This window comes from Papio anubis, chromosome X (assembly GCF_008728515.1).
Source record: "Papio anubis isolate 15944 chromosome X, Panubis1.0, whole genome shotgun sequence".
Classification (NCBI taxonomy): Eukaryota; Metazoa; Chordata; class Mammalia; order Primates; family Cercopithecidae; genus Papio; species Papio anubis.
In genome coordinates, this window is record NC_044996.1 from 36,010,696 (window position 1) to 36,038,198 (window position 27,503).

Consider the following 27,503-nt stretch of genomic DNA (forward strand, 5'->3'; position numbering starts at 1 on the left):
GAAGGTAGCCTCTAGAATCTGGAAAACAAAAACAGTAAGAAAACCATCTCTCCCCTGAAGCTTTGCTAATACTTAAGTTTTGACTTCTAACCTCCAGAGCTGTAAGGTAATCAATTGGGGTTGTTTAAAGCCACTGTTTGTGATCATTTGTCACAGTGGAAATAAGTTAATATGCCCCATTTTCAGAGTCTGGCACAATGGCTTCCTAATATATACCAGGAGCTGTAATTTCTGACTTGATATAAGCACAAAGAGGAATTGATGGTGGTGGTGGTCAGGAAGGGCCACACAGTAAAAGGTACTAGAACTCTGGCTGCTTTAAAAAGCAACAACATTGCCAGGTCTCAGTTTCAGTGCTGGCACTGGTTTTCCTAACTCTGTCTTCGAGATATATGCTTTTTATTATACATTATGTTCTAGGGTACATGTGCACAATGTGCAGGTTTGTTACATATGTATACATGTGCCATGTTGGTGTGCTGCACCCATTAACTCAACAGTAAGTTGGGCAAGGCAGGATCAGAAGTAACTAGCTATTTGTTATTTAAAATTGAATATTCAAGTATTTATATCTTTCTTATCCAATTGTATAATTTATGCTAATTGAGAAGTATTTGGAAAAATTATAGGAAAGTGTAATCCCACTGCACTGAAAGTGCTGTTAATATTTTAGATCTCATAAATACAAATGTTTATTCAACACAAAGATTCCCCAGTATTGTAAGCATGGCATATCCAATGTCCAATCCCATGTAATCTTAGCCCTGAGTACCTGCCTTCTCATCTATAGTCTTGGTCTTGTTTGATGACACCACCATTCACTCAGGTGCCTGACTCAGAAACTGGGGCATCATCCTGGACTCTTTCTCATCCTTCACATTCAGTTAGTCACTAAGTCCACTTCTCCTTCCCAATTATTTCTCCAATTCACTCCCCCTGCTGCTTTATCCTTATTATCACTTCCTTAGTTTTGGCCCACATAATTTGTCAGGTAGATCATTAAAATATCCTTCTAATCTGTTTTTTTTTCTTCTAGTCTTAGCCCTCCCCTTCTCCCCTGACAGTTTATCTCTCTCTTTGCAGCCATAATGATCTTTCTGAAATGTAAATATGGTCATATTGTTTTCTTGTTTAGATTTCTTCAGTGGCTCCCAGTGTGGCAAGGTCTCTTATGTGGCTCCTTTCTACCTCACCAGGCTTTTCTCCTGTGCAGAGCATGCACTGCAGCCTTCCCCAACATTGGAAGGTGACACGTTCCCTCATATTGCCACCCTTCTTTCTGGAATGCTTTCTCTCATATGTTGGGCCTAACCCACTCCTGTTTATCCTTTAGGACCTCTCTGTGAAACTTTCACTGAAATGTATCCCATGCCACTTCCAAGCAGAATTAGGTGTCCTTTTCTTATTTATTTATTTATTTTGAGACAGCGTCTCACTTTGTCACCCAGGTTGGAGTATAGTGGTGCAATCATGGCTCACTGCAGCCTTGACTTCCCAGACTCAGGTGATTATCCCACCTCAGCCTCCTGAGTAGCTCGGACAACAGGCGTGTGCCACCATACCTGGCTAATTTTTGTATTTTTTTTTTTTTTTGAAATGGGGTTTTGCCATGTTGCCCAGGCTGGTCTTCAACTCCTGGGCTCAAGTGATTCACCCACCTCAGCCTCCCAAAGTACCGGGATTACAGGCGTGAGCCACCACATGTGGCCAAGTATCCCTTTCTAATGGCTCCCATAGCATTGACTCTTACATGTTGGTGTTGGCAGGGGGGATTGAAGTCCCAGTACTCATAGTAGTTGTATTGGCAAGAGTCATTATAATAGCTAACACTTAAATAGCGTTACTTTGTACTAGGTACAAAACCTTTATGCATATTAATTTATGTTATTCTCATAATAACCTTATGAAGTAGACACTTCATATTATTCCCATTTCACAAACAAGGACTTTGGGGCAGAGAGAGATTAAGTAAATTGTCTAAGGTCGCACAGTAAATAAACATGGATCCAGGGTTCAAATGCAGGAAGTCTAGCTCCAGAGTCTTTGCATTTAGCCATATGCCAGTCTTTTTCCTTCCCTGGAATGCAAACTCCCTGAGGACAAGGGTTTTGCCTGTCCTGTATTACCTCTCCTGTGTCTCATTACCTACAACTAATTCATGGTAGTAATAAACACTTCTCATGATGATCTTTTTAGAGAGGCCAGGAAGTGAATGTAGAGGAATGTGTCCTCCTGTCTCTTCCAGGCAGAATTAGGTATCCCTTTCTTACAGCTCCCATAGTATTAGATCTTATTTCTGTGGTGTCTGTAGTAGATATTAAAGTTCCAATACTAGTAGTACATTGGTTGTATTGGCAAGAGTCATTGTAATAGACACTTACGGCGTTTACCCTAAGGCCAAGCTAGTTCTGCTTATTTTGGGTGTGCATACATTTACACTGATAGGTTAAGTACTATTAATGAGTTGGAAGCCTGGAAGTTGACAAAAGAAATTTTTTCTTTTAACAAATTTTCACTTCCCTCCCTTTTCAGTCTTTTATTTTTTCCCCTTTTCATCTTCCCAGCAAATGTAGTTACAAGGTGATCGTTAGAAAGATTATGTAAAATTTTCAAAGGCTCCTGAACAACAGTTGTGGAATGTTCTATTTTGGGTTACATGTGACCAGGAATATGGACCCATGAAATAATTCAGAGCCTCAATGTGGGTGCTTTTAAAAATATATAGCCAGAGGACAAAGTTTTCCTTTGTCTTTCTGGTTATCAGTGCTGTGTGATATTTTGACCCCTTCCCTCCATTCGGCACTTGGTTTTCTTTGTACCATTGCTTTGTTTCAGATTAAAATGAAAAGAAAAAGATTAATACCTTTTTTCCCCTGGAAGATCTACCTTTTCATTGGGTTATAGTTTCTGTGCCTGTCTTTGGCACTTATTAATGGCTATGGCAATTTAAAGGCTTTGTGATCCACAGATAGGCCTACTATGATTCTCTTCTGAGAGTCCTTAATCCACCATTGAGAGAAGGGCAATGTGTCCTCCTCCCTTCCTGAGGCCCTCTGTATCCATGGTGTGTTATGAAATGCATGATCCTGAAGGTAAAGATGTTGTCCTATATCAGCACAGCATGGCATAGCTGACATAGATATGAGCTATAGGTAGCTAGAATACAATCCTCTGGTGATCTTTGCAATCTGTTTTAGGGGAAACAAATAACAGAAGCAGCAGAGTGAATCCAAATTAAATTTAATGTTGTTTTTGACAGGAAGAGCTGTGCCTAGATGTAGACAGTGTCATTTCTTTTTCCCTGGCACATTATTGAAAATACTACTATATAATTTTGCCCAAATTTGGCTGAGATCAGCCATTTTCCAGGGCTGGCAGGTCTCTCTCTCTCTCTCTCTCTCTCTCTCTCTCTTTTTTTTTTTTTTTTTGACAATCTCCTTCTGTTGCCCAGGCTGGAGTGCAGTGGCTCAAGTGATTCTCCCACCTCAGCCACCTGAATAGTTAGGACTACGGGTGCACACCACCATGCCTGACTAATTTTTTCTATGTTGTAGAGATGGGATCTCACTATGTTCACCAGGCTGGCTTAGAACTCCTAGCCCACAAGCGATCCTCCCACCTGGGCCTCCCAAAGTGCTGGGCTTATAGGCATGAGTCACTTCACCTGACTGACTCCTACTTCTGACTTCTCAAACTTGGGAGGCTACTCAAATCAGTGGGAGGTCACCTGGAACACTCTTTTCTCCCTAGATTCCCTGAAGCAGTGCTAAGTCTAATAAGGCCTCTAGGGAGCGATAATTATTTGGTCTCCGGCCCCAAGTGCCTGCCCCTCAATGTTACATTTATCCTCTACCTATGTGATACAAAGGGGAAAGTATATTAATATTATCTTTCGACCCTATACTCCTTCCCATTTCCCTTTAAGGGTAGTTTATTTACCTGATTGACCTTTCTGTTGTAAAGGCAGAATGTGATACTGAGTGTGGAGTTTGAAAACCACTGTTTTCTGGTCTTGACTCTGCCAACTTAACAGTGGTACCAGTTTCTTTCTTATTCCTGTTGTCAGAACAGAAATACTTTCTCCTGTCTTGAAAATTAATGAGATGATATGCTTGAATCACTATGTTCTCTCTGAAAGGTGGACCCTGAATAACTTCAAGCTGATTTTTTTGAAAGGAGCTGAAAGCAGAGTTAAGACTATTTGTTTTTCTAAGAATGGCTGTGGCTCCACAAATAACATACTACACTTTTTTAGATAGGAAAAGATTGTAGAGATAGTGTTAACCCTCTCAAATGTAAAATGACAGGGAATCTAATATTCAAAGGTGAGATCATTTGTTCAAGTTCACATAGCAAGGGAAAGGGCCAAGACATGAGTACCCAGAGGTTTGGTGTTTGTTTGTTTGTTTGTTTTTTGGCACATTTAAGAGTTATTTTTGCCTCAGAAATCTGCATTTCACATATTTAATGCAAAATAAAGCCCTTCTTTGGTAAAATGTATTCTGTTAGACTGTCACTATTGTACAGTCCATGCGATGAACTTAGTATTTATAGTTAAATTAGTATAGCCTTAACCACTCTTTTTATATGTAAAATACTTTCCCTCTTATCTAAATAGTTCCAGTAGTTTCTTTTCTGTGGGTTGGATAGAAAGTAAGTATTGATCTAATAATCATTGGGTGGTAGGGAGATGGATAAAAATGGAATGGAAACTCAACCCAGTCTGTTCTAAACTTTGCAATGTGTGCAATTCTGATGTATTATATGGCCTTAAGCATATATCTAATGACACACCTATATCCAGGCACAGCCCTTGCTGTTAACAACATTGTTAATTCAGTTACGCTTCACCCTCCTGCCTCAGTTGTTTTGTTTTCCCTAAAAAAGACTGCTAAAATCATTACACAGTTTCTTTCCAGCTATTTATAGGCCCATGTCTTAGTTTTCTATTGCTGCTGTAACAAATTACCATAAATCCAGTGCCTTAAAACAACGCTGATTTGTTACCTTACAGTTCTGCAGGTCATTGGCCTAAAATTAAAGGACTGTGTTCCTTTCTGGAACCTGTAGGTGAAAATCCGTTTCCTTGCCTTTCCCAGCATCCAGAGGCCACCTATGTGCCTTTGGTCGTGTCTCTCTTCCTCCATCTTCAAATCCAGCCGTGCCAAGTCAAATCTTTCTCACATCTCCTCACTTGAACCTCTGCTGCTTTCCTCTTCCAATGTTAAGGAGCACAACTGAGTAATCCAGGATAATCTCCCCATCTCACAGTCTTTAACTTAATCACACCTGCATCGTCTCTTACTATGTTAGGCAACATATGCACAGGTCTCAGGAATTAAGATGTGGACATCTTTGGGGGCCCATCATCCTGTCTACCACACCCTATGTCTATGTCAACTATACCATACTGTGAGTTTTCTTTCGGAGGGTATTAAGATAATGGCTGTTTTCAACTTAAAAAATTATTTTCAAAAATATTTATCACAAATCTTTGTCCCAATGCCCTCCATGCAAGATAGTTTCCAGCCATTATGAATAATTGTTTAATATTTTATATATACAGTCATCTGTTGTTATCTGTGGGGCATTGGTTCCAGGACCCCCTGAGGCTACAAAAATCCACATATGCTCAAGTCCCTGATAACATTAATACATTCTAATCAAAGGCCATTCAGATTTTTTCAATTATCCCAAAAGTATTATTGATAGGATAAAGCTCAGCTTCAGAATTAGGCATTGCAATTAATTGTAATGTCTCTTTAGTGTTTTTCCATGTAGAACACTTTCTCAGTCTTCTCTTGACTTTTATGACCTTGACACTTTTGAAGATTACAGGCCAATTAATTTGTAGAATGCCCCTCAGTTTGCATTAGTCTTAATTGTTCCTCATGATATTATTGAGGTTTTGCTTCTTCAGCAGGAATTGCACAGACATAATCTTCTCATTGCATCCTATCAGGTGGCACCTGATATTGATTTGTCCCATACAACTTGATAACGTGATTAGGGTGGTATCTGTCAGGCCTCTCCACTGCAAGGTTACTTTTTCTTTTATTTCTAATTCATAGCATTTCTCATGAGGTTGAGAATACTTTGAGACTATACGAATATATTATTCCTTATCAGACTTTGAATATTTCATTTATTGCATCAATATGGAATCATACTTTCCTATTTTATTCAGTTATAATCCTTGATTTATTTTGATGCCAAGTGGTCCCATATTTGTATGATCCCCTTCTAGCTGGTTTATGTATCTTTTTGACAAGTCTCAATCATCCTTCCTTATGTTCGGAGTATATCTTGTACTTTCTGAGTTCTTCATTACATTCCATTTCATCTTGTACTTTCTCTGCCTTAGCTCTGGAATCAGACATCATGGTTCCTTTTAGTGGAGAATCATGTCTTGAACCAAAATCTGTTTGCTAGGAGTGCTCATTGCTATTCCAGTATTGCTGTTCCAAGGCCCTTTTGATGGCGAAAGCTAGGAAATATTTGTATACATGTATATACACACATAAATACGTATATACATTTATACATATATGCCTATATATTTATCCATTGAAACCATGAGTTCTGACCAATACCTTCAATTGTAACCCAATACCATAGGGTTCATTCTAGTTTTCTCCCTTTTCATGATTTCACTTCTCAATTGCTAACTTCTCAATTGCTAACATTAAGAAACATCTCTCTTATTATTTGACCAGTTCCTTCACATGTAGCCCATGCCCTGTTGACATACCCTTGCCTCCCCAACTCTGACTTCCAGAAATCCTGGCTGTAGCTGCCACCTCCCTGCATGAATACCCTCATTTTGTTTGCACTTCACCTTGCCACATCAGTCTACCATTGATGTAGTCTTCCTGCAATGACACCTTCCTCATCTTCTCAAGCCCCACAAAGAGTCTCTATGGTGCCCTCTTCACAGGGCATGCCTACTTTGCTTGACCCTACTAATGGATTGAACTGTTCAGGAAGGGGAAGGGAAGGAACATTTTCTGTACTTTGATGAGTTGTTGCCACCTTTTTCCTTACAACTATGATTTGTAAGGATTACTACCCTTGTACTGGATATTTACTTTCTATTGTAGTTCCTATAAATTCTGCTTTCCTGTAGTCAACATCCACATTTTAAAATTATAATTTATGAGATTTTTGCTTGTCAGTTTGAGTCCTTTTCTTCAGATTAATATTAATTTGTTTACTGGTTTATTATTTATAATTTATGAGATTTTTGCTTGTCAATTTGAGTCCTTTTCTTCAGATTAATATTAATTTGTTTACTGGTTTATTATTATCACTGCCTTGATTTTTAACTAATAAGGTGTTAAAAATGAGGCAACTGGAAATAAGATGATTTTCACATAATTATGGTATAATCACTACTTCTTTCTCATAATACTTCTTTTTGTTATTTTTATGTTTTTTATTTAATTTTTTTCTTTTCACTAACCAAACAAACAGCACTGATAAATATAAACTCTCAGCAAAGCTGGCTTAGAAGAAAGAGTTTTAAAAAAAATGAGATGGGATCTCTATGTTGTCCAGGCTGGTTTTGAACTCCTGGCTTCAAGTGATCCTCCCACCTCGGCTCTCCAAAGTGTTGGGATTACAGGTGTGAGCCACCATGCCTGGCCAGAGTGAAGCCTTTCATTTTTGAATAGAGGTATTTTAAAAACCTATTGCACAGTAACCTATTCCTGGTTATTTTGGGTTAGGAATATGAGTTCAAAAAGTCTGATTTCCTTAGCATGACATAGAAAGCTCTTCACGTTGTGTTCTCAAATTTCCTTTCTAGCCTCAGTTTCTGCTGCTTCTCATTTTGGTACTCTGTGCTATTACTGTACCACATTATTTACCCTTCCCCAAGTGTGCCACATTTTTTTTGTATTTCTGTGTTAGTGTGCGATTACCCAGAAAGTAGATCAAGCACATGCTTGGAACACCAAGCAGACATAGCTACTAAACAATGAGGAAGAAAAAGAGTATTTGATGTTTCATGTCATCATCAAGGAAATTAGATCTTTGTTGAACTTCCTTACACTTAATTCATAGTTTAGAATTATTTATATTTTGAAATACATGTGAGGGAGCACCATAGCCTTTTCTGTAATTAAGGCCCCTGTATGTTATTTTAGGCCCTTCTCTGTGCCTTTGCTCTTGATGGATCTTAGCACTATGAACCCTGCCTCTGAGAGAATCGCATGACATTCCATCCCATAGCATTTTATTGCACATCTATCATAACACTTAACACTTTGTATAATAATTTTTTAATCATCTCTCCTGACCAAACCATGAAGTCCATGAGGAAAATGACATCTTCCCATCTAGCCACCTGTTTCCTGCATCTAACCTGGTGATTTAGGCAAAGTAGAGACTCACTAAGTGTTGTTAAACTGAATAATTATTGTCTTGTTTATAAATGCAGGTGGTAGCTTTTATAGGAGAGATTAAATTATGTCTCTTAAACTGTCATCACACTTGATTCATTAGTATCTGTTCGGATAGAATTTGACACGTCCAGGCAGTCCAGTTTGTTAATATATCAAACTGTTCAGAGAATTGGCAGTGTTCAGAAATAAGAAATCTGAAAAATCTGTAAGATTCTTATGCAACACGATGATTTACTGGAGGCCCCTTTTTTTTTTTTTTTTTTTTTTTTTTTTTTTGATATGGCCTCGCTCTCACCCAGGTTGGAGTGCAGTGGCACGATCTAGGCTTGCACAATCACTGCAACCTCTACCTCCCAGGCTCAAGCGATCCTCCCACCTCAGCCTCCTGAATAGCTGAGACCACAGGCATGTGCCACCATGCCCAGCTAATTTTTTGTATTTTTGGTAGAGACAGGGTTTCATCATGTTGCTGAGGCTGGTCTCGAACTCCAGAGCTCCAGCAATCCACCTGCCTCAGCCTCCCAAAATGCTGGGATTACAGGCGTGAGCCACCATACCCGACCTAGCTGGTGGCTTTTTCTTCCATCTTGTCCAGTGTTCTGACAATCAGGATTTAGCCTTGTATACTTATGTTCATTCAATTGCATTAGTTCTTTAAAAATCAAAGAATCTTTTCAGTTAGATTTGGATCAGAGTTGTAGGTACTTTCTGAATTCTTCACTTAAAACAGTTCAAGGAGAAAACAATGAAAAATTCTGTTGTTGGATGGATATCACATTACCACTGGCTCTTTTGCTGCTTAAATATCATCTATCCATGGCCTGCAGGAGCCATAGAATATCTTAACGGATATCATATCTTAACGGATATCATAGAATATCTTCAGATCCTATTACGATAGTCCTACCCCAGACTATGAAAAGGTTCCAAAGGTCATCTTTTGAGTTTGAAGCCATCTGAGTAGACAGGTTTCTAATGGCAGTGGTTCTCATATGCCAGTTAACTCATGGAAGCTGGTTTGTTACGGATATTGCCACAGGTCTGCAGTGATGTATGAGAAACAACAGTGTAGTGATTATCTACCAGAAAGCTAACTTTATTGATTGCAAAGGACCATCCTTTCTTCTGAGATTATTCTTTACACTTTTTGCTTGTTCAAATGCTCTTTTGTCCTTAATTTAATGAAATTAAATTTACGATGGTAATCAAGGACTGTATCTGTATCCTTATATGAAACCCTTGAGACAAAATATGTTTCAGAACTTACATTCTTTTTGGATTTTAGAAAGGTAACAGTCTGTGTGTCCTATATTACATAACAGCCCCAGTAGGGTTTGAGGTGACACCCCATAATCAGTTACAGTAATGTTTCTGCAGTGAAATAAAAGAATATTTATACTAAGTGAGAGAAAAAGCCTGTGAGTAGCCTCGCGTCAGTTCAGGTCAAGCTTGACTGCCAGATGAGTTCATATCAGTTCAGATTTTGCTGCCAAATGAGTTACAGGCAAGAAAAAATTGATTTCCAAGTGTTTGGATTTTGAAATTGTGGATAAGGGGTTGCCTTTTAAAATGTCCTGACTTTGTAAAATAAAGTTGAGTATCCTATGTAGGACCCCAAAATGTTTTTGAAATTACATTGGTCCACAAAATCCAAAAGCATGGGAAACAGCCCTTGAAAGCTATTGAAGTGAGTATAACATTACTGTTACACTCATCCCTAGCCAATAATACTTTTCCTCTCTATTTTGTTTGCAAGGAAATAAATTGTTGTTGGTTATAATCTTTGGATATTGTAAAAATCTCCAAATATGCTTTTAATCAAAGTAGATTGAAATTAAGTTTATGTTGTAGCAATTTGAGGACGCTGGGGCAGGAGAGAAGGTTGCAGCCTGAATCCATCCACAATTCCCAGTGATGGATTAGGATTCTCTGATAGGCATGGGTTCTAGCTTGACAAGTCCTCCTGGCTGTATTTGTTTGGCCAAATAGATTAGTGAGGAGATTGGTCTGTTTTGGGTAAGGGCAATGTTAAATACCTACATGAACTTAGGTTAAGTGATTAATCTTTGGCGTTTGTAGCTTATGTTTCTATCCATCAGATGGCGTTAACAGTTCCCATCTCACAAGTATAAAATGAGTTAGGAGCTATGAAAGTACTTTGACAATGAAGATCACATTAGCATATAAAATAATAATCTTAAAGAAGAAGTTATATAGTATGAACGAATAGAATCAAAACAACACAGTTACACAATTCTTGTCCTAGTAAATTTGTCTAGAAAGTAGACTTGGTAAAACAATTATTTGACCTAACTGTGTTATAATTTGGCTCTTGCTTAAAAACAGTATTTCTCTGTTCTGTGTGCCAGTTATTTATTTATTGGCCCTTAGCTTCAGATTCACCCTTTGTTGCCTGCTCTGCGAAAATGGACCTGAACCTTTTGTTTTTATCTTTGTTTTGTTTTGAACCTTTTGAATGGTTGCTTCCTTTACCACCTGACACTGAAGTTTTGTCAGTAGAGGGTGCTGGAAAGGCATGTCAGGAAGGAAGTACTTTGACAATGGTGACCACTTTAACGTATCAAATCATAATTTTGAGGAATAATTATATGGTACAAATTTATATAGTATTTATATGTTTATATAGTTGCTTATATAATATTTATATGTTTATATAATTGTTATATATGATATGTATAATTTACATAGCATTTATATGGTTTTACTTCATGGTTCCCTGTGTGCTTGCTCAGCAGGCTGTTTTTGGGCATCTTCACCAGTGCTCAGCTTCTTTACCCAGTAGTCAGTAGCTTCTCCTGGTGCCCCCAGAGACAGTTTTATAGCAGAGTATTTCTGGTAGGACACTTTCCAGAAGGTGTATTTTGAGCATGTTCCAAAGGGTGGGTTTCTGACAGATTCCAGCTAATGAACACCACAGCAGCTTCTCTACGCTTCATCGAGCTGTGACTGTGCCCTCTCCAATAATGTCTAGATCTCAGCCTTGAGCAGAAGTCACTTTCTTTGGTCCTTTTTCTCAGCCCTAGGGGTAGTTGCTCCTGATATCTGTGATTCTTTGATTCTTATGATTTTTAAAGAATCTCTTTATTACTAGCCAATTTCTCGTTACTCCAATTTCCTTTTATTCCAACCCTCTGTCATAGTTAATAATTCCTTATGTACAATTCTCCCTGTTCAAATTACTATGTGGTTTCTCTCTCCTGAGTAGACCCAGACAGTTGCAACCAATTAAAGATCTCTTTGAGCCACCATGTATCACTGGCAAGGCAATTCTTAAGAGATGATACCGTTGTATCTGTAGCTGAAAAAACTCAAATATCTTTTAGGGAAATGTCTCAAAATCCAATGAAGTTTAGCTGTTCTTCCCATGGGGTCTCTGTGTACCTATGTATTTGTCTCTCTTTCTCTATATTCATGTCCTACCACCTTCACTGTGAGTTCTCACTCTTCTCTCCTTCTCCATCTATTTGCCTTCATACACTTAGTTTCCAACCCCAGCATTGCTTTTGACTTCCCTGCATCTCAATTTCTGTTTTGGTGAGGCAGAGATATAAAAGATCATAAATTAATGAAATCAAGGACATGAAAGTGCTATGTAATTAGTAGAGTACCATACAAAGTGGTGATATTACTTGTGTTTATTAAATAGTTTTCTATGTTTTCAAAATTTCAATTATGTTTTATTTTAAGAGCTTTGTGGGTACCTTCAGAGGTACTTACAAACTAATAAAATATATACATCAGTACATAGAATTATTAGACAAGGCTGAATGTGCTGGGTGCTAAAATAGGCGAACAAATGAGAAAATAGGAGCCCTGACAATTAGAATTTAATTGTGGCCTGAGGATTCATGGATTATTTCCAAGGAGAATCATCTGACCTTGAAGGACCTTAGCTGCAATTTATTAAATGTTTGTGGCACAAATGAGCCTTGTGATACGTACTTTACATATATTCTCATATTGAATCTTTACATTCATCCTTATATTCTTAAATTATTTTATTATGTCTTATACTGATTTCAAAATATTTTGCTTGAAGACAGATTTTTGTTCATTTGTTTTATTTTTTTAATTGAAACCTACCTCCAATTATGTGTGAAAACTCAGTGGCAGTAAAATCCACAGATAGAACATTATATTTTATGTTGTTTTTCAGGTATTTTCTATTTTTATATTTATTCATGGATACTTACATTTTAAAAGATAGTTAAACACTTTTCACCTGAGAACTAGAGTAAATAGATTATATGATAATCTCTATATTGAAAAAGGGAAACGTATTGTTTAAAAATTGATGACTCAGTCTCTCTCTCTTTTTTTTTCCATAAGAGAGTGTGTCAGTAGGCTTCTAGGAGATGGCATACTTTATGAAAAAATGTAGCATACTATTTAAATTAGGGGTGGTTACTCTTTGAATGCAAAGTATCCTGTCAAATCACAGGATGAGTGCATCTCCCAGTGGAAGATGTTGCAAAGTGCAAGTGACTGTGAGTCTTCCCGAAAGCATTTGTCTTTATAGCTTGGATTCTGTGAGATGCCCACCAAAGACACTTAATCCTTTATCTTAGAAAGTCAAGATGGATGAGTCTTCAGATTTATTAGGAACCCTTCTTTAGTTTTGAATATTTTGTGATGAACCCATACTTTATCTTTTTGCAGATGAGATGGAAATGTCCTGTTTCCTTGGCAAATAATATGTGAACTTAGCACATGTAGTTCTTTTTTTTTTAAATAGGCTATGATTTGATCAGTGTTTTCTGAAGTATTATGTGCATGCTACTGGTGGTATATGTACCCCCTGGAAATAGACAGACTAACACAATTTGAATATATTTGTTACTTATTTTAATGCTGATTAGGAAAAAAAGGCTGGTATATCACACTTGTCATCTCTTAGATATTACTGAAGTTAAGACTATGCAGGTAACAACACCTCACCCAGACCAAGTGAATTACTGGTGCAGTGTTCAGGCATGCCCGAGAATGTATTGCTGCATTCTTTTCATAGATGCAGCAACACTCTATTCCCAGAAAATAGTAATATTTAAATATACAAAGTATTTATAACATACATAGTTGTGAATTGGAATCAGTTCTGTGCTCTTTTTTTGTTTTCTTGTTGAGGCCAGCATGGATCAGTGGATAAAAATTGAATTTTTAAAATGTAAAGGTGCAGACTGTGAGGGAAATCTTATTAGGGGAAGATTTTGATGAAGTTAGTCAAGTATCTTTAGACAAACTTGAAGACCAAATTTAGCAAATTGTCTGAAACGTCTGCTACTGTTACAGAAGAACCAACTGCAAAGAAAACAACTATCACACAAATTTGATGAAAGTATTTGAAATTTATATTTTCGTAAGTATGATGAGAACGAACCTGTTTCCTTGTATGTCAATGTGTAGAGACACACAATCTGGTGTGACACCTGTTAATCCTGTGCTTTTTTGAAACACAAAGTATGCTATACAAAAATCTGAGAGATTCCTTAAAAAGTTGAACATAGAGTTATCATATGACCCAGAAATTCAGAAACACCTAGGTGTATATCCCCCCAAATTAAAAACTAATACTCAAACAAATGTACACCCATGTTCAGGGAGGGACTATTCACAATACCCAAAGGTGGAAAGAGCTCAAATGCCCATTAACTGATGGATGGGTAAATAAATTGTGGTATGTACATATAATGGAATACTCAGCCATATAGTATATTAGAAGTACTGATATACATAGTGGATGAGCCTCCAAAATATTATGTTAGTGAAAGGAGGCTAAGCACAAATGATTAGATACTATATGATTCAATTTTTATGAAATACTGAAATAGATAAATCCATAGTGACAGAATGCAGATGCCAGGGGCTAGGGGCAGGGAGGAGAGAATGGGGAGCAACTGCTTAATGGGTATGGGTTTTATTTTGGGGTTGATGAAAATGTTTTGCAACAAGATAGAAGGGGGTGGTTGTGCAACATTCTAAATGCACTGAATGCCACTGAATTGTTTACTTGATAGGTGCAGCAAACCACCATGGCACATGTATACCTATGTAACAAACCTGCACATTCTGCACATGTATCCTGGAACTTAAAGTACAATAAAAAATTTAAAAAAATCACTACTTTTATCTTATGTGGATTTCACCTCAGTATGGAAAAAAAAAAACCAACAACAACTTACCCAGTAGTGTGGTATGTGGGACATTTTATGGGGAATAGGATGATGTTAAGTTGTTCATAAGCATTTCTTATTATTACAGGAGTTAAGTATCTATTTTTACAGTTCCCTTCTCTTTATGAGAAATTATTAGTTTTCTGTTTTCTGTAATAAGTTTTCCTTTAAAGATAAATGTAAGTTTTAAAGAAAAAATAAGAAAGATGGTACTGATGTGACAAATGAAGGCAATTTACAAATGAATGAAAAATGGCAGCTTCGGCCGGGCGCGGTGGCTCAAGCCTGTAATCCCAGCACTTTGGGAGGCCGAGACGGGTGGATCACGAGGTCAGGAGATCGAGACCATCCTGGCTAACACGGTGAAACCCCGTCTCTACTAAAAAATACAAAAAACTAGCCGGGCGAGGTGGCGGGCGCCTGTAGTCCCAGCTACTCGGGAGGCTGAGGCAGGAGAATGGCGGGAACCCAGGGGGCGGAGCTTGCAGTGAGCTGAGATCCCGCCACTTCACCCCAGCCCGGGCGACAGAGGGAGACTCCGTCTCAAAAAAAAAAAAAAAAAAAAAAGGCAGCTTCAAAGAGACATTTTGTTTTATATTCAAGCCAATTAATTTTAATTTTTATTATTTTATTATTACAATTATTATTGTTTTAGAGACAGAGTCTTGCTCTCTTGCCCAGGCTGGAGTGCAGTGGCACCATCATAGCTCATTGCAGCCTTGAACTCTATGACTCAAGTGATCCTCCCACCTCAGCCTCACTCACAGGCGTGTACCACTACTCCTTGCTATTTTTTTTTTTTTTTTTAATTTTTAAACAGACGAATTCTCACTATGTTGTCCAGGCTAGTCTTGAACTCTTTCCACTTCAGCTTCCCGAAGTGTTGGGATTACAGGCGTGAGCCTCTGTGCCTGGCCAAGTTTTAGTGACAACATATTGGACACTAGTTGCTGTTTATCAAAGTTGAACGAGATGTGACTTTTGCCTTAGGAAAAACTTTCAACCTAAAGGTGATAGGCCAAATCTATAAATAATTCAAGGAAGAAGCTGAATGTGCCCAGTGAGACTGGAACAGAGGACAGACAGACTGAGGCCAAGACCAGGTACCTGTTTGGTTTGATTACCAGTACCATTTAAGAATATGCTAGAATAGGCTGCTGGGTGTAGTGGCTCTTGCCTGTCATCCCAGCACTTTGGGAAACCGAGGATGGAGGATTGCTTGAGACCTGGAGTTCAAGACCAGCCTGGGCAACATAGCGAGACCTCATCTCTAAAAAAGTAAAAAATTAGTGGGCATTGTGGCAAGCACCTGTAGTCTCAGCTACTCAGAAGACTAAGGTGGGAGGATCACTTTAGCCCAGGAATTTGAGGCTGCAGTCAGCTATACTCATACTACTGCACTCCAGCCTGGGTGACAGAACAAGACCCTGTTACTAAAAATGGGAAGGAAGGAAAGGAAGAAGGGGAGGGAGGAAGGAAGATGCTAGGATATATGGGAAGAAATTAAATAAACTCTATGTATAAGTGCAAACAAAACCCCAACTTAATATTGGCATTGGTGGTTGATGGAAAGATGGGAATTGGTGGGAAACCATTTTAGAGCAAATGTTGCTTTTAAAATTAGAAACAGGGAGCAAAATTACTCAATAAATGCAACAGGCCGGGCGTGGTGGCTCACGCCCGTAATCCCAGCACTTTGGGAGGCTGAGGTGAGTGGATCACCTGAGGTCGGGAGTTCGAGACCAGCCTGACCAACATGGAGAAACCCTGTCTCTACTACAAATAAAAATTAGCCGGGCATGGTGGCATATGCTTGTAATCCCAGCTACTCAGGAGGCTGAGGCAGGAGAATTCTTTGAACCCAGAAGTCAGAGGTTGCAGTGAGCTGAGATCATGCCATCGCACTCCAGCCTGGGCAACAAGAGCGAAACTCCATCTCAAAAAAACCAAAAAAACAAAACAACAACAACAAAAAAAACAAAAACAAACAAAAAACAGATAATGTAATCAAGTTTCATATACTGTGGTCCCTTTTGCCTCTACCTTTTTCTCTCTCAGTAACCTGACAGTCCTCTGGGCTTCCTCTCTCCCTAACAATCTCATTTAAAGGTAGAATAGTAGAGGGCTTGAGAATGTATGCTCTGGAGCTAGACTGCTGCCTGGGTTCAAATTCCAGTTCCAATATTTACACACTGTGTAACCTTAGTCATGTCACTTGATTTTTCTATGTGTTTGTTTTCTCTTCTTTAAAACGTGGATGTTAATAGTAACTGCATTTAAGGCTTTGGTAAGGATTAAATAAGTTAAATGATTAAATGGGGTAAGCATTTATAACACTGCTTGGCACACGATATGTGATCAAACAAATGTTAGCCATTATCATCATCTCCAGTCAGTAAATCCTGTCAATTTTATCTCCTAAAAATCTTTTTGAATGTCACCCACTACCATTGCCTTAGTTTAAGATCTAATGTTGTTACAATTGCAGTTGTGCCTTAACTAGTCTTGCACCCTCACCCTCTCTCCTAACCATCCCCTCTGTCTCACTTGACTGCCTGACATACTCTTGCTTATTCTGAAATACTCAGCTCAGATGTCACCTCTGTGAAACTTTCCCTGATCCTCTGTGCTACTCCACTTAGGGCTTTCCATGTGCACTTATATCCTTTGGAACATATCTCATTTATAGCACAGCTTATATAGTACTGTGACTGTACCTGATGTTCCCTGGGTTGTGTCCACCTTGAAGGTGGGAAACTGGGTTTGCTGAGGTTTGAACGTCCACCCTAAACACAGCCCCTGGTATAAAGTAGATGCTTATTAAGTGCTTGGGTGGATTATTGAATGGCCTCTGCCTGTAGAAAGCTAGTTTACAGTCTTCATTTGGGAAGCTAAGTTGAACACACGTACGGATGACTAACTATGAACATTGTGTAGTAAGTGCTGCAAGAGTTTAGAAAGAAAAGGGCATTTGGTGAGTGCTGGGGTAATCAAATTTGACTTCAAAAAGGTGGAGCTTGATATAGAACTTAAGAATAGGCAGAACTTCTGTGAACAGAGGGGCAGCCACAATCTACTACGCAAAAGGGATGTTTTATGAGTTGAATGGGTGGTGACAGAAAAAAAAGAAAAAACAAAAACAAAAACAAAACAACAAAACTCAGCCTTAGCAAAACAGAGAAGAGACCAGTCTAATTAGGATGTGTGTGTGTGTGTTGATGGGGAAAAGGTATATGTTGAAAAATACAAGTAAATCATAACCTATAAACAGGGTGTGTTCTAAAGATTTATTTACAAATCATTTGTTTGGACATGACACATAATATACATCATTTCTAGCCAGCTCAAAATATTGTATTTAACCTACTTAATAGTGAACTATCCCAGGGATAGTGCTCCAGAGCCTGGGAACAGAGAATCAGGAAAGGTGTGATGGATTCTGGGCTAGAAGACAGAGTAATAGAGAAAATTGAGATTTGTTGTTCTCCTATGACCCTTTCTGCACCTTTTTTTTTTTTTTTTTTTTGAGACGAGTCTCAAGGCTGTGTCACCCAGGCTGGAGTGCAGTGGCACGATCTCGCTCACTGCAAGCTCCGGCCCCAGGTTCAGGGCCTATTCTGCCTCAGCCTCCCAGTAGCTGGGACTACAGGCTGCCCGCCACCACGCCTCTCGGGCTGGGTTTCTTTTTGTATTTTAGTAGAGACGGGTTTCACCATGTTAGCCAGGATGGCCCCACCTCCTGACCTCAGATCCACCTCACCACCTCCCAAAGTGCTGATTACAGGCTTGAGCCACCGCTGCCCGGCCTGTGAAATTTTTAACATCTCAGTTTCTAAGAGAAAGTTTCTGTATCCCTCAAGGCACCCCATGCTGCTAACTTCCTTGAAACAGAACCCCACCCAAAGTTGCTAGGGCTCTAAAAGGCTCTCTCTCACCTCCAGCCTGCCTCATTCCCTCAGGGCAACAGCTCTTTGCTATTTGAAGAAACTTGACTAAACTCATTCACGCCAGTGTGTGAATAACTGATAGCCACCTCATCCTGGCAGCTGTACTTATTACAATTTTAACAGCCTTCTTGTTAGCTCAAATGAACCTGTAATTGCTGGAATTTCTGGCACTGGTACAGAGCAAACAATGTGGCGGGGGGGCGAGGGTTACAGAGAGAGGGGGGGGGGGGGAGAGAGAGAGAGAGAGAGAGAGAGAGAGAGAGAGAGAGAGAGTTTCACTGTAGGAGAAGATATTTTGAGACAGGGAAAGCTTTGGCCAAGAGCTTTGCCTAATTTTCCTTTCTTCTCCACCTCCCTCCCCCAGATTGTTCTCGTGTATTCCTCTTCACGGACTTACTATAGGCTGCATGTTGTTTATTACCATTATTTTTTAAGAATAACTTCTGTAGCGTTCTGGGTATGGTGGTACTGTATTTTTTAGTTGTATGCAAATCTGGGATTACCTTTAATGGGAAATAGGATTGAATAGATAAGATGGGGCTGGGGGTTGAGGGGACCTTGAAAGTGGAGTCTACAAATACATCCATAGAAATAAGTAGTCATGGAAAGTTTTTGAATAAAAGCTTAAGATGATGAAACCAATAAAGGAGGCATAATGAATTCTAAATTTTGAATTAGAAATGATGGAGTATTATGTTTACTTTTGGATTGGGATTGGTTTATTCAGAATCGTATTTCTGGTTACCATTTTTCATGGTTCATCTTTAATTGTTAGTGTCTCTCTCCCTGGCTGTCTGTTCTCTGTGGCTCCTGACCCAATCTTCCTTCAGGATTAATGCTCCCAGAAGCTTTTATGACTTTTGTATTCCCAACTAGCACATAAGGGCTTATACATTATGTTTCTGTGTCCCAAAATTCAAGTCTAATGTTAGCAAAACCCAACTCTCATTTATAAGACTTTTTTTTTTAAACTTTTAAATGAAAATTTCCAGCCTTTCCAAACATACCCCCCAAACACACTGGAGATAGTGGTTAATGATCTGCATCAGTTAGCCCTCAGAGCTGCAGGAACCTCCACACCCACTCCCTAACCTGTGCATGTTAAACCATGTTGTAGATAAGCTCTTCCCTTTGGGGAATCCCATTGTCTTTTATTCTTTATATTGTTCATTATGTAAATGTTCTTGATATTTCTCCTCCACCAGTCTGCATAAAGGAGAAGCCAGAAAATGGGGTGAGAAAGGGATTTGAGACACTTCCTTAAGCCTAAATTGTAATTCTCTCATTGGAACAGGATTCATAGATCTTTAATCAAATATGTATATTTTTCTCTATTTTGAACATTAAAAGGGCTTGTTAGCATTGGGCCCTCTTGTGTATCGTTTGTATATTTTGCTCTTGACTGCTCAGCCTACCATTTACATTACCAGGTATGGGTGATGTGCAGTGGCTTGCTTGGTTGAATTTGCTATTTCATTTTTTGCTCCATGTAGTGGAGCACTGATTGTCAAAATTGAATTTTGTGGTTTACTCTTTCATCATCACTTGTTGCAACAGTAATTTAATAGGATTTAACAGTCCAAAGAGTATACTTTTTGTCCTTTTCATTTACCAGTCCACAAAATGACTGCTTTTAGGAGATACTGTTTCATTTTTCAATATTCCCTGGCCTAGGTGGTGACAAACTAATAAAATGCATTCCTTCCTTTGCCTTACCAATCCTATCTTGACTTAGAAAACTGATTACTGACATTTCCCTTCCTTATGGTAGCTAAGTGTTTTCCTTACTCAGTTCACTTCAGCAGTCACCTATTGATCTATTCACACCCCCATCCTCATTCATCTATCAATAAGTTATTATATACCTACTATGCTGGGCACCCTGCCAGGCGCACATAGGGTCTTTCATGCAAACATCAAAAGGAGCCATTTAGGTATAGTATGTGCAATTGTAACATTTTATTTTTTCTTATGATTCAAATCTTGGTTTTGGAAGGAAAAGGCCCTTTAATGATTTCTTATTTAATTATCATCAGAAAAGTGTGGTTAGGCATGGAGGAGGGAAGAACTTACCTCTGCTGGCTTGATTTCACCAAAATCACCTCCTATAATTGGGTTACTATGTGACAGGCACTGAGTTAGGTATAATACAAACATAAGGAAGGCCCAACCTCAGTTGTCAGAAATTTATAATCTAGGGGCACATAGAAGCAGTTTTAACCCAAAGAGACAGGAGCTATAATATTCAAAGTACCACAGGAGGATAGCAAACCCATTACCTGCATCTTCTAAGGGGTGTGAGGGAAAGTTTCACTGAGGGAGGTTTGCTTGAACACTTAAGCATGACTAGAAGTTTGCTTGATAGAGTAGAAGGGCAGGGAATTCCAAGTGGAATCAGATGTAAAGCCACTGAGGCATGAAGGAGTATGACATGTTTGAAATGTATACCAAGAAATTGCTAATTGACAGATGAAAGGGAGCTCTGTGTAATTGGCATTGGGAAGGTATTTCCGGCACAGATATAGGTTGATCATTTATGTAACTTTTGTCATATAGCTGTTCTGTAGCTTCCATTAACTATTACTTACTTCTCCCCTCCTCCAGACATTTACTTTAGTATGTGAAGACCTTTTTTTTTTTGGAAGGGAGGTGTTTAGGAGTCATATTTGTAGTTTCCCCCCTAAAATAAATATTAATATAAATATTAATGCAATACAGAGGTGACTAATAAACACCAAATTAGGTATCAGGAGACCTGGCTTATTGTTTTCCACTTCTCTCAGCGGCTATGTCACTTGAGCCAAGTCATTTAACAGCACTGTTTCTTCATAAGTAAAATGGGAATATTAACGCCTGCATTGCCTGCCTCAGGATCAGGTTGAAAATGAAAATGAAACTCTTAAAAATAAAGAGGCATAATAAACTCTTTTACTTGAAATTCTGCTGGCTGAGGTTAAACTGACATTTAAAGCAAGTAAAATACTTTGTGGAGTATCTGGATAGGAAAATTAGGTTGGAAAATAATTCTTACTTCCTCATTAACCCTCTATGTCTGCCCTTTAGTCTTTGAAATGTCATTTAGCTTATTTCTATGTTTCCAAACTAACATGATATAAATTTTAAACTTCCTAATGTTCTGGCATGTATATCTTGGCTCTTTTAAATTCTCAGTATAACTATTAAATAGCAATTGATTTAAGATTTAGGTGAGTAAAATATAAGTTGGTATATTTCATAGTCAATCTTGAATAATTCATACCCATTAAGTAGTTTGAATTACTAATGAGTTACTGTCTATCATTTATGGTTCCATTTGGTGGTAGGACACGAGTTTTATTCCATTTTAGAAATGTATACGAGGGTTCTGATTCATTCAATTAGGATTGGGAGGTTATGAGACTTTGGCCTTCTGCCTTCTTTGCCATTTGTCCTAATTCAGTGACAATGCAGGCAGCAGTTATTAGTAGCAGAAAATGACATTTCCATTCATTTTATTTCCTTTGACCCCCATCTCCCACATTAGATTGAGTGGTAATCTACTGAAATCTGATAAATCACTTGAAATATGAACTTCTAGACTATAGGAGTATGAGCAATTGCTCCCAATATAAATACCCCTGGCTAACCCTTCTTTAGATCAGTGGTTCTCAAAATCTATCACTATGGATATTTCAGCAGGACAGAAGATTCTGTAAACCACTTAAGTCATCCTGCTCTGAACCATCTTACATACATCAGAAGAAAGGGAAAGAGTACTGCTGTGGATGAGATAACACAATGGTATTTTAAATGGAATGTAACTGAATTATTTATACTAGACTAGTATTGACCCTGTCATCATAATCACTAATATTATATGACACTTGTGGACTTCCAAGAGGTAGTTACCCCTCCCCGCCTTTCTGCCTTTGCAACTTAGGGATGAACTAGTTATGTGAATTTGGATAAAACACCTATTCTAGTCAAAATATAATATAAAATGGTTGTTGAGATTTTTCTACCAGGCCCTAAGGAAATAATCTGTCAATTTGTCTGTTTTTCACAAAACTAAATGAAGAAATGATCTGGCTTATTTTCTCTTTGTTTTGAAATCTATGGTGCCATTGATACCCAGTTTAAAAACATTCTTCTGAAGATGCTATTGATTAAATCATTTTAATGTCCCCCAAGTACTGCCCGTTTTTGAAGATTATTTGGAAAATGTGGCACATTCACCAACTCACATTCTCCTCTTATTCTGTACTTGCTTTTTTTCCTTATAAGTTAGTGGAAAGACAACTGGTCAGTTTTTTCACTCAAGAAAAACGGAGGAAGGCGTAGACAGCTTTTATCTGGGAATTCTTGAAGTCATTGAGAGAATATTTTTAAGTGTTAACTGCTTTTTGAAATTATTGGCAGAATCTTTTAATCCATTTTAACATAAAATGGTTGACTAAGATGGAAAGATTTTGTCTACATAAAAGAAAGCACCATGGTTTTTGCATCATTGCATAAATCTAAGAGATTGTGCATAAATAAAAACGATGAGACAAAGCTGAATGTTAAGTGCCAAAATCAATGAAAGCTTGCGTACTTACTGCGTATTTGACACTGAGCATAATGGAATGTGGTTCCACAGAAAGAGAATACTAAATATTTACCCCCAAGGACCTGTTTCTCTGATAGTTTCTTATCCCAGTCTCCTGGCTAACATTGTTAACCCTTTTTGAAACACCCCTTTCTTACACTTGGATTTCCCCCTGTTGAAGCTCACCCTTGGAGATTCTAAACCTTCTATACCCAAGCACCTACACTCACCCACTCATCTCTTTTGGAGATCTTCATGAATTCTTTGTTTATTATATGGATCTTTAGGTGAATTATCTTGGTTTACTATGAGTAGTAAAGCACAATCACAATTTCTGTCCACTTATCGCTCTATTTTTCCAAAGGTCACAGCTCCATCATTCAGCTCTTCTGTCGGTATCCCTTTCTCATCGATTCCTTGGAATTTTTGAACCAGGGCTGTGAGGTATACAGCCAGCAATGTTGCATAGTAATTTAGAGCTGCTGCCCAATACAGGTCCATCTCTCTTCACAATTCCTTTTCAGGCTCAGAGTGGTGAAGGAAGTTACTAAGATTAGTGTGCACTATGAAGTCTGGGAGGTGGGCTTTCAGGGACCTGCTTACTTACCCTGAGGCTCTGACCTTTGCCTTAGTGTGATTTTCTCACCATCCTCTTTTATTTTGTGGGCAAAGGATCAAAAAGATTTCTTCAACATTGAGTGCTAAACTTTAGCAAGAATGCATGGTTTCTGGTCCCTGTGATGAAATAATATTTTTAAAACCATAGACTCAAATTGCCATGGAAGGTATCACAGAAACAAATGGAATTTGAGCTGGATCTGGAAGAATGGGTTGAGTTCAGGAAAGTGGAGTGGGGAAGAGATTTCATGCAAGAGGGACCTCTGGAGCAAAGATGAGAAAGAACAAAGAAAGCTTTTGAGATAGAGAACTGGAAGTTGGTGTTATGATTTACTACAGTAAACTAGAAGAGTAGGTTGGCCAGTTTGTACTGAGTTCTTAGTGCTAGGCTTAGTTACTTGATTAATTATTTGATTGATCTACTCATTCGACAGATTGTTTCTCATAGCCCACAGGATAAAACCCAAACTTGTTTTCTGGCATGCATGGTCTTCTGTAGTGTGGTTTCTGTATCCCTTAAAATATACTCCACTCAACACTATGTACCCACTTTTCAGTAATATTGAATTCTTTCCAGTCATATCGAAGAACTTGCTGATCCCTCCAACATGTTGTCCTCCTTCACATGTTTCTTTCTTTGCACAGGCTATTTCTTCTAGAGTTTACTTGATGTATGCTTCATTCTTCAGCCTCAGTTGCAACGGAATTTTTGTTATACCTCTGCTGCTGTAGAATGCTAGGCTTATATCACTAAAGCTTCTACACTGTATTTTGTGTCGTCAGAATACATGCCTGCTTCCCTCACTCAGCTTATGAGCTTCCTGAGGGCCAGGGATTGTGTCTGGTTCACATTTACATCCATACCACCCAATATAGTACCTAACATGTAGCCAAATCAATAAATACATACTGAAAAATATTCAGTGATCATTTACTTTACGTCACGTGTAGTTTTATTTTTAAAAAGCGATCTAGATGGAATGGGATTGACAGATTGAAGATGGGCAATGCAGGGAGATGAGTTATATATATTTTTTGAAGTAGCTCCTTTGTTTAAAAAAGATAGGGGGTAGATTCCTGGGAGATTGATAAAGAAAAAAAGATAGGACTTAATGACTGGCAACTATGGGCAAGAGAGAGGTAAGAATTAAAGATAATAAAAAATTAAGATAATATAACAAATAGCAGGATAGTGACCCTTAAAAAAGTAAGGTTACTTTCAGGTAAACATTTGTTTTTCTAAGTCAGACTTCCTGGTGTTAGTATTTGTCTCATTCCATCTTTGCTCCAAAGATGAACACTTTGTTCCTGTTCAGCTTACCGGAACTAAGCTCAAGATATGTGTGCTTCTCATTTTCATATCTGGCCAGCAGTTTAGATATGAAATATAAATAGTTCAACTACACTGACTACAATTTCCTATCAAGGGAAGGTATACAGTACATAGGATTTTTTTGAAAAAAAAAAATATAAAGCCTGTTTCTGCTTTTGGGAGCTACAACTGAAGTGTTATACCAGGCAGATGCACTGGGGTGCGCTACTATGTAGCAGAGCCTAGCTGTGCATCACAGCTCTTAACTTTAAAACTCCAGAGAATTTGATGAGAGAGGGATCCACAAGAACATGACAAATGATGAGAGTTCAAACCTTAAGAGAAAAATGGGCTTATTGGTAAGAGACCTTTCTTTTCCTTTATTTACTGCTGTTACTTGTTCATTAAAATAGCAAGCCTGTTATTTCCATATGTGGTTGTGAAGCGATATACAAAAATCAATTTTAGATGTATTGTAGAATTCAGGAGACATATTGGTAACCATGCAAAAATCATAGGAAGCATGTACAAAGCTTGATTTTGAATAAGATTTCTAAGGGAATTTTATTTTACTTCAGACTGTGTTATAGATTTATTTATATAGCTTAAATGTAATGCAGGTAAGAAATATCTCTATATACATATATTTAAAAAGTTAAAATAAAGAATAGTGACTTATGTAGAAATACATAATTTCACTCAGTTGCCAGAAGGTGGCATACCAGATTTTTTTAAATGCACAAGGAAAAGGAATAATATTAATAGGGATATAAAATAAGCTGTATTTAAAGACAATTTGATGCGTTTTTAAGCAAAGAAATAATATAATTGTTATTTTTTGGTAAGGCGTAATTGTAAAACATGACAGATATGAATTTGACCTATTACAGCTTTTTGTCATTCAACAATAATGTTTATGTGTATAGCATTTTAAAAGTGTACTTTCAAATAGTACTGTCATTAAGGAGATGCTGTTTTGAATTTATCATTCCAAAAAAGAAATAAAATATTTTCCACCTACCTTTCTTCATAGGAAGTCATTAGGTTTAGTATCACATTTTGGATAAGGTCTTTGTCAAGGTCTTTCTAAAGATATTGTTAAACTATGACTTTGATATAGTTATGGATTTAATAATGCAATAGTGCTCGTGAGATGACCCAGAAAAAAATCAAGACAGTTTATTTTGAAAAAAACGTGAGATAAGGCTAATGCTTACTTTCTATATGCTGATAACAACATAAATGAAATAAATGGAAATAAGTGAAATTTTTATTAGAGCTCATCAAACATCTGCCAGCATACTTTAATTTTTAAAGAGAGTTGACTGTCAACAGCCTATACTGCAGTGCTTCTGTAGTAGTCTCTATTTTTAAAACTGGATTCCTGAGGCAGCACCAGAAGCATGTCTATCCAATGCTAATTTTTGTATTAGCCCAAAAGAGCTAGATATATGATAGAACTTAACGAAAACCACATCTTCTGGTTAGAAGACAGTATATCTATTTATATGTTTTTATTAATTACAAGCAGTATGAAAATAAAAAAAAATTGGTAGTAAATGAACCTAGAAGAACATTAGCCATCTGTTCTCTGAAAGCTTGTAATATGTGTCATTTGCTTTCAGGGTTTTATGGCAAAGCAGTATATCAGCAAATAATTGACCTTTAGGCTTAAAAAGCTACAAAATGACAAATTATTCCAAGGGGCGAGTATATATTTACTGGAGAAGTGTCTCCTTGTGTCCTAATTTGGCTAGTTTAGTATTTTAGATCAACTGCCAATAATTGTTATACTTAATGCCAATCTTTATTCCAGACTTTCTGAGACATTAAGAAAGCTTCTAAAAATGAATAGAATGTTATGGCTTTCTAGTTAAGGGTTTTTAAAAGTTAATTTACATAGTTTAAAATCGTTCTGTGTGGTTTTAACTGTTCAGGATTTATAAATATGGTTTATTAATTTACAGGTAAAATGCTGTCGGGGTATGCTTTGAAAAATTTGAACTAAATATAATAAAACCACAATTAACCAGGTTTCTTTTTGCACTCCACTTTCAGGAGACGGAGGCAATTGTCATTAAAACAAGCCGATTTCAAGGATATATTCAAAAAATCGACTTCAGGGTATGTCCAGGGGTCTGCATTTTTCCTCATCTTTTTATTTTTTCAATGCGAATTTGTTTTCACAAAAGACCCTGAGAATACTAGAAGACAGTTATCAAGTATAGTTACAGTAATGTCTAGGGCACTGTGTTTATTAGAAAAAAAATATGTAAATCATGCTGTTAAAAATGCCACACATCATTGTATTGTGCCTTATATTTTCCAACATGCTTTCACAAATATGAATTACCTTGGTTTTCATGAAAACACTGTGAGATGGGCAAGGAAAGCAGCATTTTCCCTATTTTACAGATGGGGGAAGATAACACTGGAGGTCAGAAAGCTAATCAGGGACACAGC

General features: G+C 37.7%; 1 protein-coding gene across 5 annotated transcripts in view; it reads left to right on the forward strand.

Annotated features, from left to right (window-relative positions):
• Positions 1–27,503, forward strand: part of KLHL13 (kelch like family member 13) — a 198,818-nt gene that overhangs the window by 89,167 nt on the left and 82,148 nt on the right. The window contains exon 1 of one of the 5 annotated variants that reach the window (XM_021932578.2): positions 18,807–27,164. The exons of the other annotated variants lie outside the window; for them this stretch is intronic. The gene's annotated coding sequence lies outside the window, so the exon portion shown is untranslated. Of the gene's footprint in view, positions 1–18,806; positions 27,165–27,503 lie in introns of those variants that run through there. 5 annotated transcript variants of the gene reach the window in all.